This window comes from Chlorocebus sabaeus, chromosome 2, assembly GCF_047675955.1.
Source record: "Chlorocebus sabaeus isolate Y175 chromosome 2, mChlSab1.0.hap1, whole genome shotgun sequence".
In the NCBI taxonomy this organism is placed as follows: domain Eukaryota; kingdom Metazoa; phylum Chordata; class Mammalia; order Primates; family Cercopithecidae; genus Chlorocebus; species Chlorocebus sabaeus.
Genome location: NC_132905.1, coordinates 60602364 through 60620588, shown reverse-complemented (window position 1 = coordinate 60620588; position 18225 = coordinate 60602364). Strand labels below are relative to the sequence as shown.

Below are 18225 nucleotides of genomic sequence, written 5' to 3'. Positions count from 1 at the left end.
GGTTCATATGTGGTAGCCAGCGTGTACAGGATATGGCTTCATTTTCCTGCTGTGATCTCCTTTGTGATTTCAAAAAGGTTAATTCATTACTTGGTAGAAAATGTGAAATTCAACAAAAATATTGCCTTTCTTACTAAGCAAACTAAGCCTGGTCTAGCTGGGGATATGATGTAACAATTTTCTTGGTGGTCTGCCCTCAAACCATCAGGTTTCCATAGCCTTAACAATGTAGCCATGGACCATGGGGAGCTAGCATTGCCTCCAGGGTGATGTCACAGTTCCTGAATCCTTGCACTAGGTGGGGCCAGCCTCCTGTTGTGTAGACTCATCACTATACCAGTCCTCTGTTCCTGGTCTCTGGAGCTTCTATTCGGGAAAGTGACCCGTTATCTTCTGAGGACCAGGGTGAGAGAGGACAAGCTTGAATGCCCTTCACAATGGAGAGATGTGTGCAGACCGGACAGGCATCAGTTCCTCTATTAGTACACAGGTAGCTGCAATGTAAGTGGCTAGTGTGCAGGAACAGCCAGAGAGCTGGAGGATAAACACCTTGGCTTCCTTCTCCTGGAGGACACAGTTCTGAGTCCTCATATCCCCGCCCCCCTCCCTCAGAGACCACACCTCGGCTGCTCACAGCGATGGCTGCCCATCGACTCACCCTTCCATGCCCCCACCTGCACACTTCTGGTCCCTCTTCCTCGTGCCCTTACAGGTGATTCCTGGAATCCTCTCTCAGATAAACTGCTTGACTCCAAATCCTTGCCTTAGGCCTGCATGTGGGGAGATAAAACCCAGACAAAGAGGTAGACGTGAGCAGATGCACTCCCCTGAACAGGAGATAAGTGGGCTGAGAGGTGAAGGAAGAGGACGAGGTAAGAGAGTGGGGATGGGGAAAGTGGTCTAGGCAGGAATGCACATGCAAGGGCTCTGAGCACGCATGGCCTCATGGAGTCCCCAGGCCTGCCCAGTTCCATTTGGAAGGAGGGCACCTCAGGGTTTCCAGTGCTGGGCGGCGCTGTTGGCATTCGAGGCTCACTCTTTGCCATGGGGGCTGTCCTGTCACTGTAGAGAGGTAAGAAGTATTCCTGGCCTCTGCCCACTAGACACCAGAAAGATCCCCCAGTTGCGACAACCAGAAATGTCCCCAGACACTGTTAAATGTCCCCCAGGGGGCAATGTCGCTTCCTGTGGAACTGGGGTACAGGGCTCTGAAAAGATGAGGAGGGAGAGTTGGCCGCTGCCAGTGTCCCCCTTCCTTTGCCAGGTCCTCCTTAAGGCCGGTGACTGGCCAGGCTGCCTGTCCCTTGGCCTGCTGAGAGACAGGAGGGCTTGTTGGCTCAGTTGCTTTTCAGAGGCCTGACTGGTGGACATTCTTGCCTTTGTCCACTAGATGGACCCATTGCAATGCCGTACCCAGGAGACGAGGGGTGGCCAGAAAGGTTCCAGTTTCACCGAGATGGAGAATTTGGTATTTGAGGCATTTTCTAATTGAATTCTCCTGACCCCTTCAAGTCTTGGAACCCAAAATGTTGTATTTCTCCCAAATGCGTTTGTGGGTGCAGCTGTGTGGAGAGGCAGCCAGGGCTTGGCCGTGAGCTCCTGCAAGCTCACCCGGGGCAGATGTGAGTTCCAGCACCATCGCTTCTTCCCTGTCTGTAAAGTCGGGGTAAACAAAACGCTTATTTCACAGGGTGGCCACAAACGCTAAATGAGACACGACTAGTCAAGTGTGGAGCCCAGGCCCATCTCCCAGAGGAGCTCAAAAAATATTAGCAGCCCTTACCATTGGAGCCTCTGCCTCCTAGACCTGCCCCAATATCTACGGAGGGTGGGAGCAGAGTCGCTTTTCCTCACTGAACCTCAGTTTACTCCTCAGAAAGACAGCAGTGATGATGCCCTCTCAAGATACCCTCTAACTCCACAATCCCTCTCTCTATTGATCGTGTAGGATGAGGCAGTCCAAGTTAAACACTTTGTTCTTAGCATCTCATTTCATTTCCATAAAAGCCTTACAGGATACACGCTTTTCTTATCCTCATCTTACATAAAGGTAAACCAAGGCACAGAGGGCTCAGTGAGTGAGGAGGGATTCAAACCCGGCTGTCTAGACCCGGTGTCCACATAGCTAACCATCCCGTAACCTGCAAGGAAAAATGGTTGTTGTCATTCCTTTGCAATAGAAGGATGGCTGCTTGGTTCACAAAGGTTAAAGTTATATAGCAAGGGGAGCTCAAAGGGCTTTGACTGCATTGCAGCCTGGGAGTCAGAGCAGGAATGGAAAACAACCACGAGCTGGCATTGTGTCCGGACCCTTCTAGGGGTTCCTTGAAAGGAGCTATTTTCCTTTTATTCCTATGCAGGGGTTGGCAAACTTTTTCTGTAAAAGGCCAGAGAATAAATAGCTTAGACCCTGCAGGCCATATGGTCTCTGTCACAACTACTCAACTCTGTCATTGCAGCACAAAAGCAGTCATGGACAAAATGAAAACAAATGGGAGTGGCTGTGTACCAATAAAACTTTGTTTATTAAAGGCAGGCAGTGGCCTAGAGTTGGCCTCCTGGCCACAGTTTGCCAGTCCCTGAGCGAATGCAGCACTTTACCCCAAACTTGTACTGAAGTTTTAGTTGCGCTTCATCTGGCCAAAAGCATTGCCCACCAAACGTGGACCGTGTCCCCAGTGTGGGATTCCTACATGGCCAAAGATAAAAAGCATTTGGCTTTTATTGATAAGGTGTTTCTAAGTGGAATATGTCAGAATGGGTCAGGCTCTAATGAGTGTCTGGGAAACACAGCCTAGGCAGGCACATGGGGAATGGGCTGGCTTCTCTCCTCTGGGTCTGTCTCAGAGAGCCTGCAGGCAGTCCACACAGGGCACACGGTTTCTCTGCCCAACTCTGAAAGTAGACGACATGAAACGTGTGAACGATACTTTCTCACATCACACTACGTCAACCTGCAGAAGCTTGCACTGCATGTGCATGTGCTGGTGCACGCCCGGGAAGGCAGCAGCTGACTGGAACCCACTTTGCCCTGTGCAGAGATGGGAAGGTCTGTCTAGACTGCCTGCTTAGCTGCTTCTGGTGCCCCATGCGGTCCCTGTCTATTCACTGCTAGGGAAGAATCCTGGTTCTGTTTCTGTGACAAGTTGTACGAATTGCCCCAATCCAGCCAACTGCAGTGTTAAGACTCAGCAGTGGGTAGCCAGAGGTGGATTCTGACTTGTAATGCTACATGGGTCCTCACCAAACCTGAGAAAGTATCAACTCCTTGTAAGGAAAAAGATATCAGGGAATTATCAATATATCTCATAAACCTATACAGCTCCAGGAAGAAACACCTAGTGAATGTAGCTCTTAACCAACAATAGCACATTTATTAAACCCTATAAAACCAACGAATTCAAATTATCAGCATTAGTTTAACATGATCGATGGTGTTTTGGGTGAAACTAAATCGTCATGTTGAATAGTAGAAAGATGTCTTGGCTGCATGCTTTCCTGATGGAATGGCTTTGGTGACATCATCCTCACGTTTTCAGTAATTTTCCTGAAAATAGTGAACTCATTTTAACTATAGTTTCATTATGTTGATGGAGAAATCACTTCTAATTATGCATTACAGAACAGAATACTCCAGAAAGTAAAAAACTACCATAGAATGATAAACATTTTCTTTCATATTCTCTGTGTTGCAAGAGGCCAGTTGCAAGATGGCACATATACAGCCTGAGAAAGCTGTTGGCTCAGAAAAAGGGTAGCATCTTAGCTGCTGCCAGCCACTTGGGAATTGATAAGCCACTGTGATTCAGTTCTTGCTGCTTCCCTCTTGTTGATGCATTATAAGGCTTCTCCACATAGGTGGCTCCTGGCCAGCTTGGTGACAAAGACATAAAGACCTTTGCAGATGGGCAGCTCTGCTGTTGGGCAGCATTGTTAGCCAGTGTGTGCCATGTCTTCAGGAAAATGGAAATGGAAATTTTTGAGATTCTCATTTGAACTTGGGGATACCTAAGAGTACAAGACATTTTGTCCTATCAGTACACAGGAAGGTAGGTGGTTTTTCCATGCAACAGGTTTCTTGTTTAAGCAGTAAGTGTTTTTTCTTAGATGCCTAGGTTGCCACTTGTAAAAATTTGACTTCACATTCATAGTTCGAGGAATGTTGACTAGTCTGCATTCTGGTTTTCTACCATAGTTTCATGTCAGCTTTTTTTCCTAAAAATGATTTTATAACATCTACAGAGCCAATTGTTTACCAAAGAAACAGTTTGCTGACTTTGTTATGTGAGTGGGAAATAATATTTAATGTGTAGAAATTAGGTTATTAATTTGTCCAGGAAGTATATTCTTTTTCAAAATTCACCTATGTCTGTAATTTTTGGTTTTGTTTTTGTGCTTGTGTTCATCTTTGGGGTCATGGAAGCAAACAATTCTATGGGTAAAACCACATGGAATTATTATTTCCGTAGGTCAAACATAGAGGCAAATATATTAACATACGATTCAGTCTGATAGAATATAGTCATATCATCAGCTTTACCGATATGATGCACAGGCATTCTCATTTAAAAAAAAAAAAATCCCCAAGCCAGATTTCAAATCTAAAAACTAAATGTGAAGCTTCTTATTCAGGAAACAAAATTGCAAAGCTGGCAATGTGATGGGCCATGGGAGAGACAGAGCTGGCAGTGTGATAGATAATTAGAGGCAGCTCAGGGTCCCCGAGCCGGAGCTTATTCCCCAGTGGATGATGAACGATGCCGGGAACAACACCTTTGGTGACTCCTGTTCTTATAACCATGTTTTTGGAAGATGTAGCGGAGAAAACTTGCCAGCATGATTTGGTTCTCTCACTTTCTAGCTTTAAGTTTGAGCATCAGCTGGAGCTTTCATGGGAAGAGGTGAAGGGGACTCTGGGTCAAAATTTCCCCTGCTTTGCCATTTCCCTCAAGTGTGAACCTCTGAGCAGGTCGAGGGTCCATTATGGACGATGGCCGTACACAGAGCTGACAGCAAGGAGAAAATGACCCAGCAGGGAAAGAATTAAAAGAATGTCACCGTTGTTTGCTCTGGCTCACTTTTTTAATACACCAGTCACCTTGACATTTCTAAAGGAATTTTTCAAGAGCCTACGTTTAAAAAGTATGCAACTTGTCCAAATAAAATGTTCAGAATCACCAGGTGGGCCCCCTACATTTTGGCTGTGCTATTCCTCTCACAAAGGTGTGACTTGAATCTTGTTTAACCAAAAGGCACCTATACTTTTGCTGGTGAGAAAGTATTTTCCATTTCAGGTGACCGAGTCTGGGATACCCAGCCTTTGCCGAATGTCAACACTGTTTGGGGCTTCTGGTGGTTGCTCAGTGACCCTAGATAAGCACATTCATGCTTAGCAATTCCAAGGTTTTTACTTCCAAGCTTGGGACAATACCAATCATTAACATGTTCTGATCTCAAGAAAAGGACTTCTTCGTTTAACAAATAACATCAGATGTGAAAAGCAATGGAATCCCTCTTGGTCTTTCAGTATTGCATTTGTGTGTGTAGAGTTGGGTTTATTACACATTGGCCTGTTGCAAAATTCTATTAGACCTGTTGCAAAATTCTATTAGACCAAACTCCATAAAAATATTCAACAGTGGTAGAACACAGCAAAGATTTATACCCACAATTTCATTAATCGAGTGTGCAGGCATAATATAATTCAGACTGAGTATCCCTTATCTGAAATACTTGGGACCAGAAGTGTTTCAGATTTCACATTATGGAATATACTTACTGGTTGTGTGTTGCAAATCCCAAAATCCAAACTCCAAAATCCCAAATCCAATGAGCATTTTTTTTTAGGCATCATGTTGGCCTTCAATAGGGAGCATTTCAGAGATCAGATTTTCAGATCTTCAAATTCAACCTGTACTGAATTGAGAAATGACTCATGAGGAAGCCAACATTGAGGGAGACTTCGAAGGATAGGTTAGATTTTGACATGAATTGGACTTTGGAGTCAAACTGCATCTTCCAAATTCTGGGCTCAGATCCACAAAGACAAATCTTCAGCTCAGTTCAAGATTCTGTTATTAAAAACTGTGCGACCTTAGGGGAGGTTAGGAACCATTAGGAGCCTCAGGTCCTCTCCTACAGGGCAACAGTATGAACCAACACTGCTGAAAATCCTGTAATTTGGGACTAACACTTGGTAAGTACTTTACAGCACGTGTGATTGCATCTGCTACTGCTGTGCTATTTGCTATTGTTATCATCCTCACCACTTGTGGTAGGAGGCATTATTTGCCATAAATCTTCATCTATCCTGCATCCACACCCTTGCCAAGGTAAGGTGGGTGTGAAGTATTTTCTTGCCCCTTTACTTTGGGCTGGAGCATTCAACTTTGTTTCACCAATAGCCTGTAGAAGATGGGATTGTTTTCTGGTTTGGAGCCTTGGAATCAAGAAGCCTTGTATGTTTCCACGTTCCCTCTTATTTTTCTTCCAATGACCTGAGAAGAAGTCCTCCTGGGTCACTACTGTGCCTGCAGCTTTGGCTCAAAACAAGCACTGGTGGAGTTGAGCCCCCCTTGCCCAACCACAGACCAGCACTGAGAGCAAAACCACCTGGGCCAAGGCAGCATGGAACAGAACTACCTGGCAAAGCCCAGCCCTGATCAGTTGAACCCAGAGAACACACAGGCACATGAGCAACAGTAAATGACTGCTGGATTATGCCATTGATATGAGGATGTTTTGTTATGCAGCTAAAGCTAACTGATACATTATTCCTGATCATTTCAATACCAGAGGCTGTTGAATAAGCAAAAGTCTGATGGAGGGGCTATATAGGATGGAAACTGGAAACAGTGGGAAAACAGGGTATGGAAAACAGAACAGTGGAAACTAAGGATTAAAGAGCATGGAGATTACAGAGGTCCCTGAGGATAAAGCTAAGGAGCCCAGGCTTTACCCATTTTACAGAAGTAGCCCCTGGAGGCTTTAAGGAGGTTGAGGTGAACAAGCAGAACGTTAGGAAAGGTGATAGGACAGCGGCTCCTTCTCATGCAGGCCATGCTGGATGGGGCTGGTCACCTGGCACCACAGCTCCCTGCACCCTCCTCCCATCAGGCATTGGAGAGGCTGTCCAGTTGGTGGTCTCCCTTCCTTTCCCTGTCCAGAGTGGCCTTGATCATCTTTTCTCCCGATTTTAGCATTGATAAATACACCAGGGGGCAGTGAGGTGGCAGCCCAGACCCTCTCTCCTTCCTGACAAATCCACTATCCTAGACATTGTCTAGACCTGGGACTGTGGCTAAACAAGAGTAACAGACACTAAACCAATGATCTGCACTTTGTCCCTATATTGTCGGCAGCTCCAGCAGCCTAAGGGCTATCCTCTGAAGCAGAGTCACAGAGCCAAGTGTAGCAAGAAAAGGCTTGGTGATGCTGGGGGAAGAGGAACCGGCACAGACGAATTCAAAGAAGCCTTGGCAGCATCACAGCAGACAAACCTGTGCCCGCTGACTGCCCTACTCAGACTCTGCCTGTCTGTGGTGGCCCACTGTCCTCGGGGTGGATCAGCCTGGGAGTTTCATTAAAGTGAAGTGGACAGGGGGATTGTGGGCAGTGTTGGGACCCAGCAAAGTCCTAGGCTTAATGGATCAGAACCAAAACCCCAGCTCCACATGGGCAGCCCTCAGTTTTCATGGGCCAGCCCCTTTTGAGAAACCCAGCCAAGGAGGAGCACAGGACCAGCAACAGGGGATGCTTCTAAACCCCTATCTCACTTAATAAGCTCATCACCTTCCAAGCCACTGAAGAATGTTTATGTTCCTATAAGTTTCTGAAGCCACGTTCAAATCGTAGCTCTACCACCAATGAGCTGCATGCTGGAGGGGAAGTGACTTCACCCCAGGCCTGAGTTCCACATACCTAGACTGGGTGAGAGGGCCTCCCCACAGGCTCTCCATGAGGACGACCTGCACCCTGTGCCTTTAATGCGCTTAGAGCAGCAGGTGCCTCAGTAAACACTCACTGCCATTCTGCAATCATTATTGCATTCACTTCCTGGGGCTGCTGCAACAAAGTCCCACACCTGGGAGAGCTGAAAACAGCAGACCCTGACTGTGCCAGGGTTCTGGACACTGGAAATCTGAGATTAAGGTGTGGTCAGGGCTGGTTCCTTCCGAGGACTGTGGGGAAAAGTGTTCCACGCCTCTCTGCAACTCCAGGTGGTTTGCAGGCAACCTTTCCATTGCTGGCTTTGCAGACACATCACCCAGTCTCTGCCTTCATGTTCGCACGGCGCTCTCCCTGAGTGTGTGTCTGTGTCCCAGCCTCCCCTGTTTATAAGGACATAGTCGCATTACATGAGTACTATTACTCTAATAGGACCTCATCTTAACTAACTACATCGCAAATAGCCCATTGCCACATAAGGTAGCATTCTGAAGTACTAGGGGCTAGGACATCAACATAGGAATTTGGGGAGCACATAATTCAACCCATGACAATGATTAGCGTGTTATTATTAACAATATGTAACCACTATAGGACGAACACAAATACTGTAAAATCCTACTCATAGGTGTGCGGGGATTCAATGGCATCACTGGAAAATTGTCTGACACAAAGAAGGGGTTCCACAAATGCTGTTTTACTTCCTCACTGTCAGCCTAAATGTAGAATGTATTTGCTCATTGGCCCAACAGACATGTTTTGACTACTAATTTTATGCCAGCTTTACGTATACATGCTTATGCATTGTAGATGACATTTTGTACATGTAAACATTAGTTCTGCCTTCTAATGTTATTTTGAAATCACCTTTCCCTTGTTAAAGTGTTCTTTTTAAATTATATAAAGTAGCTGAATATTTTAAAGCCAAAATGCTACAATTTACTTGCCATGTTTTATAATTTGCTTACATTCAGATGGTGTACCATCTTGTATTCTGTTATGAAACAGCACAACCATACATCTCTAACCCTGCCACCCTACCCCTAGAACTTTATTTACTATGAAATGTCTCCTCATATTTTCATTTGCATTTATTGAGAACTGGAAGGTAGAACCTACTTCCCTGTCAATGTTGACCATCGGTATTTCCTCCCACATGTGGCTTCTGTTTCTGTCTCTGGGCAGATTTATTCTAACCTGCCCTCAACTCTGTCAGAAGATTGTTCATTCTCTAGGGCTGGTCCAAGCCTCCTGGCCTGGTGCTTACTTCGAATTCACTTAAATCCGGCATAAAGGTTTTCAGGACAGGCTGGATCAAGCTGTGCCCTTGTGTGAGCACTCTCTGGACAGAATGTCTGGTCACCTTCTGTGTAAATTCTTTCCCACGACTCACAAATAGAAATCAGGAGAGGAGGGAGGTAAGAGGTGCAAACCTCTGCAGCTGTCTGGAGAGTCAGCAAAGGGAGACAGAATCTTTAGTTACTTCACATGTGTAACAATATGCCTGGGTTTTGTTTTATTTTGTTTACATTGTTGAGTTATCAAAAGAAGTGGTGTATAAAAATGTCAAATAAGCAGATTCTCTCCCTTTCTTACTGACCACATAACACTAAGAAGCATGGCCAGACCTATGGCTCAGTGGCATCTATACGCGGCCACATATAAGAAAGCCAGGGATGGGTGGCCTCATCGTACCCCAAGCACAAGGCCTCATCCATGCAGCCCTGCTGGTTTGATAGCAGCAACATAGGCAAGCTCTCGGGATTTTTACTTGGTGGGCTTGTCTACTCTCTAGTTCACCCTCAAAGGGGGAAGTGCCCAGAAAGTCACCAGCTGAAGCAGGCATAGAAGATCTGGGCCCATTTGCTCATTTGTTCCTTGCACAGAGTTTAGGAAGATACCCGTCCTGCAGGAAATACAACCTGGTTTCTTGAATAAATGCATTGCAAAGAAGGGAGACGGGAAGATAAGGAGAAAGGGAGAAGGTCAGGGCAGTGGAGTGCGAGGCAAAGAGAAAGAAAGGGAGAAAGAGATGGGGAGGACACCTACCAGTTAAAGGAGATTGAAAACAACTCATTGCAATAGGTAATTAAGCAGCTAATTGAAAGAAACCGCTAAAAAGAGATGATGATATTTATGAGGCAATTAGAAATATAAACATGAACTGGATATTTGATGATACTGAGGAAACTGTTGCTCATTATTTTACATACAGCGATAGCATTGTGATTGTATTTTTTTCCATTTTTATTTCAGATTCAGGGAGTACATATGTAGGTTTGTTACCTGGATATATTGCGTGATGCTGAGGTTGGGGTACAAATAATCCCATTAACTGGATATTGAGCATGGTATCTAATAGTTGCTTTTTCAATTTTGACCCCCTGCATACCCCTCACCTCTAGTAGTGCCCAGTATCTATTGTTGTTTCTTTATGTCCATGAGTACTCAATGTTTAGTTTCCACTTATAAGTGAGAACTACTGGCTTTCTGTTCCTGCCTTAATTTAAATAGTTATGGGCCTCCAGCTGCATCCAAATTGCTTCAGAGGATATGATTTTGTTCTTTTTTTAATGGCTGCATGGTATTCCATTGGGTATTTGTGCCACATTTTCTTTATCCAGTCAATATGATTATATTTTTTAAGATTACTTCTTATATTTTAGTGGTACACAGCAAAACATTTACTGGATAAAATTATGTGATGGTGAGAGCATAAAGAAACCAGTTGGCTGTAAGTTTGTACTTAATTAAGCAGTGACCTAGAGTTTTCATTAGGGAACCCACTCTGTAAATGTCAAGATAAGGAGATCTTTTCTCTGAATTCAATCAGTATCTAAAGAGAAAAGTTTCTCCAAGCTTTTTATCAACAGTGGGGTGAGGAGCGGGCCACCTGCGCTGTGGGTGATGCAAAATTGATAGGGGCTGGTGTCTGCACCTCACCCTTCAGCTTCAGGATGTCATACAAACTTTATTTGGTGAAGCCCTGGGTCCCACCCTGCCTTCTGCTGTGCCTAGAGTAGCTAAGTCAGGGAGTCTCTTGTTTCCATTTCTCCCAGTAATGTGGTCTGCATGGGGAAGGCAGGCCTATGCCTGCATGGGGAAGACACGGCCTGATCGTTGATGATGCTGAGGTTTGAGGTACAAATGATTCCATCACCTGGGTACTGAGCATAGTATCCAACAGTTACTTTTTCAACCCTTGCCCTCCTGTCTCCCTCCCTGATAGTGTCATCTCTTCCTTTCCAGTACCCCTCGCCCAAGCCTTGTGGATGTGCTAATTCCTCACTCTGCTCTGGGTTGGTAATCCTTCCTGTACACAGGAAAGGAACACGTGAGAATGGCAGCTCAGTTCTAGTTAGGATGCAGGCAGCCTGCAGCACTCCCCCGAAGGCTTGGCTCAATCACACATTCTCATCTGCCCATTTGTCAACAAACAGGGACGAGCTCTGCCCACAGTGCTGGTGGATGCAGAAAACCAGGTCCCCGCTGTCCGTGAGTTTTGCCCTGGTTGGACAGTGTGAAGGTATCAAATGACTGAAGACAATTAGCATCCAACAATGAGAATAAAACTGAAAACATTGATGTGGATTACAGTCAACCCAAGCTGGTAGTCTATTTATGTAAAGTTTGGACAAAACTAACCTAGCCTGATAAAAGTTAAGTCAGAGGTTGCTGTGGTAGGGTCAAGGAAGGCGGTTAGCTGGGCACACATGTGAAGGACTTTCTGGAGCAGTGGAATGTTCTAGATTTTGATTTGAGGAAACCATTACATCTTCTGTCAAACCTCACTGAACTAGAGGAAGTGACACTTCTCTGAGAGTACTTTGTATATGATTATGATTTCTGAGATCATGTCTATGTTTTATGTATTTGAGAAACAAAACTAAATCAAAAGGGCAGGGAAAATCCTCCTGCCAATGGCGGCATGAAAAACTCACCCTGTCACATATACATGAAGTTGATGAGTGACAACAATTTGATGTCTTAACCAGGGGTTCTTGTCATGGTCTAACGATGTATTATGACAGAGGCCCCAAAACCCCCTAAAATAAGATGCAAAATGTCGTTCATATATTGAGTTTCCTAGGAATGGAAGCCACTGTTCCATCAGATTCCCAAAATTGTTCCCGACTCAGTGGACTTAGAAACCCCTCTTCTAAAACAAAACAAAACAAAACAAAACAAAAAACACACACACACACACACACACACAAAAAAGCAAATAGTCTCATGAGTTAATGCTGGAGTACGCAGGAAGCATAGAGCCCAGTGCCTCTGTCCCTGGGGAATCACATTTTTCTTGAAAGCTTCCAGAAAGTTGAGAGGCTGGCATTTGCTTCTCTTGCTCTGCCACCATCTGCAGAGTGAATGAAGAAATACGGAGGCCACTGTCTACCAGGGCTTTGAGGGTGGGGTATGTAGTAAAAGATAAGGAGGTTCCTTTAAAAAAAAAATTGAAAATGAAACTACTAATATTATGACTGCACTAATGCACATTCCCACCAGCAATATAAAAGGGTTACCCGTTTCTCCACATCCTAACCAGCAGTTATTATTTATTGTCTTTCTGATAGTGGCCATTCTAACCTGGGTGAGATGATATCTTATTTTGGTTTCAATTTACATTTTCCCTGTGATTAGTGATGTTGAGCATTTTTTCATATACCAGTTGGTCATTTGTATGTCTTCCTTTGAGAAATACCTATTCAAGTATTTTGCTCTACTTTAACTTCGGTTATTCAGGTTTTTTAATTTGTTTTGTTTTCTTTTTGCTATTGAGTTGTTTGAGTTTCTTATGTGGTTTAGATATTGTCCTCTTGTCAGATGTATAGTTTGCCAGTATTTTTTCCCATTCTGTAGGTTGTATGTTCACTCTGTTGATTGTTTCCTTTGCTGTGCAGAAGCTTTTAGGTTTGATGTGATCTCATTTGTCTATGTTTGCTTTTATTCTCTGTGTTGGTCTTCTCCCAAAACATCTTTGCTCAGATCAATGTCATAAAGCACTTCCTCTATGTTTTCTTCTAGGAATTTTATAGTTCTAGGTCTTACATTTAAATTTTTGTTTATTTGTTTGTTTTGTTTGTTTTGAGATGGAGTATTGCTCTGTCACCAGGCTGGAGTGCAGTGGCGCAATCTCGGCTCACGGCAACCTCTGCCTCCTGGGTTCAAGAGATTCTCCTGCTTCAGCTCTTGAGTAGCTGCGACTACAGACGCACACCACCACACTCAGTTGATTTTTGTATTTTTAGCAGAGATGGGGTTTCACCATGTTGGCCAGGATGGTCTTGATCTCTTGACCTCGTGATCTGCCTGCCTTGGCCTCTCAAAGTGCTGGGATTAAAGGCTTGAGCCACCACATCAGCCTACATTTAAGTTTTTAATCCATGTTGAGTTAATTTTTGTTGATTTTATATATGATGACAGATAAGAATCTAATTTCATTCTTCTACTTTGGACACCCAGTTTTACCAACACTACTTATTGAACAGACTGTCCTTTTCCCATCATGTGTTCTTGGGCATCTTTGTCTAAAATTAATTGGCTGTAAGTGTATAGATTTATTGCTGTGTTCTCTTTTGTATTCCATTAGTCCATCTGTCTGATTTTGTACCAGTACCATGCTGATTTGGTTATCATAGCTTTATAGTGTACTTTGAAGTCAGGTAGTGTGATGCCTTACAGCTTTGTTCTTTTTGCTTAAGATTGTTTTGGCTATTGGGGGGTCTTTTGTGATTTTATGTAAATTTTATAATTGTTTTTTATATTTCTGTGAAGAATGTCATTGACACTTTGATACAGATGGCATTAAATCTGTAAATATTTTTAGTAGTATAGACATTTCAACAATATTAATTCCTCCTTTACATTTATTTATGTCTTCTTAAATTTGTTTCACCAATGCTTAATAGTTTTTATTGCAGAGACATTTCACCTCTTTCATAAATTTATTCCTAGGTATTTTTGTGGCTATTGTAAATGGAATTGTTTTCTATACTTTTTCAGATAGTTTGCTATTAGCATACAGAAATGCTATTGACTTTTGTATGTTGATTTTTGGAACCTGCAACTTTACCGAATTGGTTTATCAGTTCTAACAGCTATTTAGTGAAGTGCTTAGGATTTTCTATCTATAAGCTCATGTCATCAATAAGCAGGAACAATTTAACTTTATTCCTTTTGACTTGGATACTTTCTATTTATTTGCTCTGTCTAGTACTCTCAGTACTTTGTTGAATAAAAGTGGTAAAAGTGGGCATCCTTGTCTTGTTCCTGATCTCAGAGAATCAGCTTTCAACTTTCTGCCTTCCAGAATGATGTTAGCTGTGTGTTTTTCATATATAACAAAGCCTTTATTGTGTTGAGGTACATTCCTTCTACACCTAATTTCTTTTCTTTTTTATCATGAAGGAGATGTTGATTTTTGTCAAATACTTTTGCTGCATCTATTGAAATAATAATATGGTTTTTATCCTTCATTCTGTTAATGTGATGTATTATGTTTATTGATTTGAGTATGTTGAACTATCCTTGCATTCCTAGGATGAATCCCACTTGATCCTGCTGAATGATCTTTGTGTCATACTATTGAATTTGGTTTTCTAGTATTTTGTTGAGGATTTTTACATCTATTTTCATCAGGGATATTGGCTTGTAGTTTATTTTGTTGTTGTATCCTTGTCTGTTTTTGCTATCAGGGTAATACTTGCCTTACAAAATTGGTTTGAAATAATTTCCTTTTGTTCAAGTTTTTGGCCTAGTTTTTAAAAGTTGATATTAATTCTTCTTTAAATGTTTGGTGGAATTCAGCAGTGAAGCCATCAGGTCCTGGGCTTTTCTTTGATGGAAGATGTTTTATTATCGATTCAGTCCCTTTTGTCATTATCGGTCTATTTAGTCTATTGATCTATTTTTTCATAGTTCATTCTTGGTAAGTTGTATGCATCCTGGAAAAAATCTTTTTTTACACACTTTATATATCAAACAGAATGCAGAGTGAGACATGGCATTTGTTTTACATCCCTATGCTGATGTTGAAATTTCATTGAGGTAGTTTATTTTCTATTTTCCCATCTTTCTGCTTTGCTCCTCTGGTTTCTTGATACCATCCTTTCACTCTAATGACGCTGTAGTTATTCCTTTACCAGGCTCAAAGTTTTCTCTTCTCCAGAGCATTCCTCTCATGCTGTCTCTGCTTGGGCTGCCTTTCACTTCAACCCATCCTTCTTTGTTGAAATCTCACCACCATTCAAAGCAGTGCTCATGTTCCTTGCTGACCTGCCTTGACTCCCTAGCTCTTCCTTGAGCCCCTAGCACATGTGATAAATGGTTTGCAGAAGTGGCCCCAAAACTCCTCCCAAGCATATATCCACACCTGTTTGCAATCTGACTCAATTTCCATCAAGAGATGAAGTCTATTTTATGCCTCTTAAATCAGGTTGGACAAATGCTTTGGCTAAGGAGACATTAGAAAATATGGCACAGTGAAGATTTGAAAAGTGCTTGTTCATTGGATCTTGGCCTCTTTTGTTGCTCAGGATACTTCTGCCTCCAAGAAAATGAGACTGGGTTGTCCTGCTGAAGGAAGAGAGTCACATGGCTATTGCTCAGATAACATCAAGCTAACCACCAGGCATGTGACTGTGACTATCTAAGATAACCCAGTTTCAGCTGAGCTGATACAGAGCAGAAACACTGTCCAATAACCAAGGGAACCTGACAGATAAGTAATATTTCTTACTTTAAATCTCTATATTTGAGTTGATTTCTTATCCAGCAAAAACTGCCTGACACGACACCTTCACAATGCCTTTCTATATTCCAACTTAATTGTAGCATCCTTGACCACAGAACCACTTTGACTGACATCCTCTGAAGCTCCTTCAGTACTCAGATTCTGCCTCACTCATTTAAGGAGCAGAGGACATGTTTGTTGTTGACAATCTCGTCCAAAGTTTCCACTGTGCTTCAAGGATCAGTTAGTAATTTATTTCCTTTAGAGGCTGGCTTAGGTCCCCAGGCACCAGCTAAAAACAAACCTGCTACATCAAATCTTCTTGAAAAAAAAGCCAACAGATCATAAGCTTTGAAATCAACTGTAGGATCTATGGAGGAGCATTTTGCTAGGGCTTCAAAGACCATAGGCATTAATATAATCTCACCCTTCAGACCCAGATCCTCTCTCTGATTTCTCCTTCAGTTCCTGCAGAGAATTTGAGGTCAAAGGGAATGGAAGAGTCTGCTAGTTCAAATGAATTGAGGTGGGGATGATTAAAAATTGAATCTCAGCTGACAAAATTGATAAGTAAAGTTTCTCTGAAAATATTATTTTCATAGTTAAAAGGAATTTGCATAAATGACTTTCTATCATTTAAAAATGTTTCCACAAAAATGTACATAAGAGTTTCACCTCAATGTTGAAAATGAGACAGTTGGAGTACATGATGAGTAAGAGCTTATAAATATATAATCCTACATAGAATTCTGACATCATGAGATGCTGTCCACCTGTCCCTAACAAAAGCCATAGATTCCTAGAGGGTCGTATAAAGTAAAAGGTTATTTTGAACATTCTAAATTAGTTTCTGGGAAAGGAGGGCAAGATTTCTCTCTTGTGCCCTTTGGGTCCCTACAATCTATTTATTAAGACAAATGCTAGCCACTGTGATGAAGTTTATTTCTCACTCATGTAAAGTCCAAAATGAGCCATCAAGATAGGTGACAGAGGGTGGGGTTGGGTACAGAAAGTACACTCCACACAGTGGCTTAGTCATCTTCAGCATGCAAATTCTATGGCCACACTGAGAGTCAATCCAATCAACAGAGGAAGATATAAAAGGTGATGCCTCAGAAAGTTTTATGCAGTGGGCCTAGAAAGTAGTGTACATCCCTGTGCCCATATTTAATTGGTGGATCAGTCACATGATCACATCTAACTGCAAGGGAGGCTAAAAATGTGGTCAGCCTCCCACAGATTGTCACCAATAAATGATTTCCCCCATAATAAGAGCATTACATGGATCATGTCACATCCAGACTTGGGGATTCAGTGACATCCAGCTAATACAGAGTTTTGGTAGGAGGTGTGATTGCATGCCAAAGTTATTTCCCATGTAAAACCAATAAACAAATTCATTCAAAAACACTAGTTTATGATATATTATACTCCTGGGACAATGCTAAGAGCTACAAGTCATAAAAGAAAAATACACCATAATGTCTCCCTATTGGGAGCTTATAGTTAAACTGAACACATTTGACATATTCACTGAGAGATTTGTAAATAATGCAGCATCAATTTCTAAGTATGTTTGCCTGTCATAGATAAGTGCATATTTATACATTTTTCTAACATATTTTTCCAGAACATAAGACAGTACACAGAATTTAGAGATAGAACAGATCCTGCTATTGTTTGAACGTCCCCTCCAAAACTCACATTGAAATTTAATTGCCATTGTGACAATATTAAGAAGTGAAACCTTTAAAAGGTGATTAATACTGTTATTATGGGAGTGTGTTAGTTATTGTGGGAGTGGGCTCCTGATAAGAGGATGCATTTGGCCCCCATTTTCCCTCTCTGTCTTGCACACTTCCTTGCTACGCACAGGCTTCTGCAATGGCATGACCCTGACCAGATGCTGATGCCACGCTCTTGTACTTTCCAGCCTCCAGAACCATGAGCCAAATGAACTCCTGTTTTTCGTAAGTTACTCAGTCTGTGGTATTCTCTTATAGTAGCAGCAAATAGATGAAGAAGTAACCCGAGAAGTGGGGTTTTTGCTATAACAAATACCTGAAAATATGGAAGCATCTTTGAAACTGAGTAATGGACAGAGGCTGAAAATACCTGTGAAAAGTATGGACAGATTTTGAAGTAGTTGGTTAGAAAAAGCCTAGATTACTGTGAATAACATGTTAAGGGAAATTCTTTTTTTTTTATTTATTTTTTGTTTTTTTTGAGACCGAGTCTGGCTCTTTCCCCCAAGCTGGAGTGCAATGGCACGATCTCAGCTTACTGCAAGTTCCGCCTCCTGGGTTCACACCGTTCTCCTGCCTCAGCCTCCTGAGTAGCTGCGACTATAGGCGCCCGCCACCACGCCCAGCTAATTTTTTGTATTTTTAGTAGACATGGGGTTTCACTGTGTTAGCCAGGAAGATCTTGGTCTCCTGACCTCATGATCCACCCACCTCGGCCTCCCAAAGTGCTGGGATTACAGGCAGGAGCCACCCCGCCCAGCCATGTTAAGGGCAATTCTAATGAAGGCTCAGAAGAAA

The 18225-nt window shown here is 42.7% G+C and overlaps 1 long non-coding RNA gene across 1 annotated transcript; it reads left to right on the top strand.

The window, feature by feature from the left end:
• Positions 1–273: 273 nt before the first annotated feature.
• LOC119622306 (uncharacterized) lies at positions 274–17986 on the top strand. The gene is made up of 3 exons (XR_005238955.2): positions 274–501; positions 713–872; positions 15486–17986. It is a non-coding gene; the product is annotated as an uncharacterized lncRNA (long non-coding RNA).
• Positions 17987–18225: the final 239 nt, after the last annotated feature.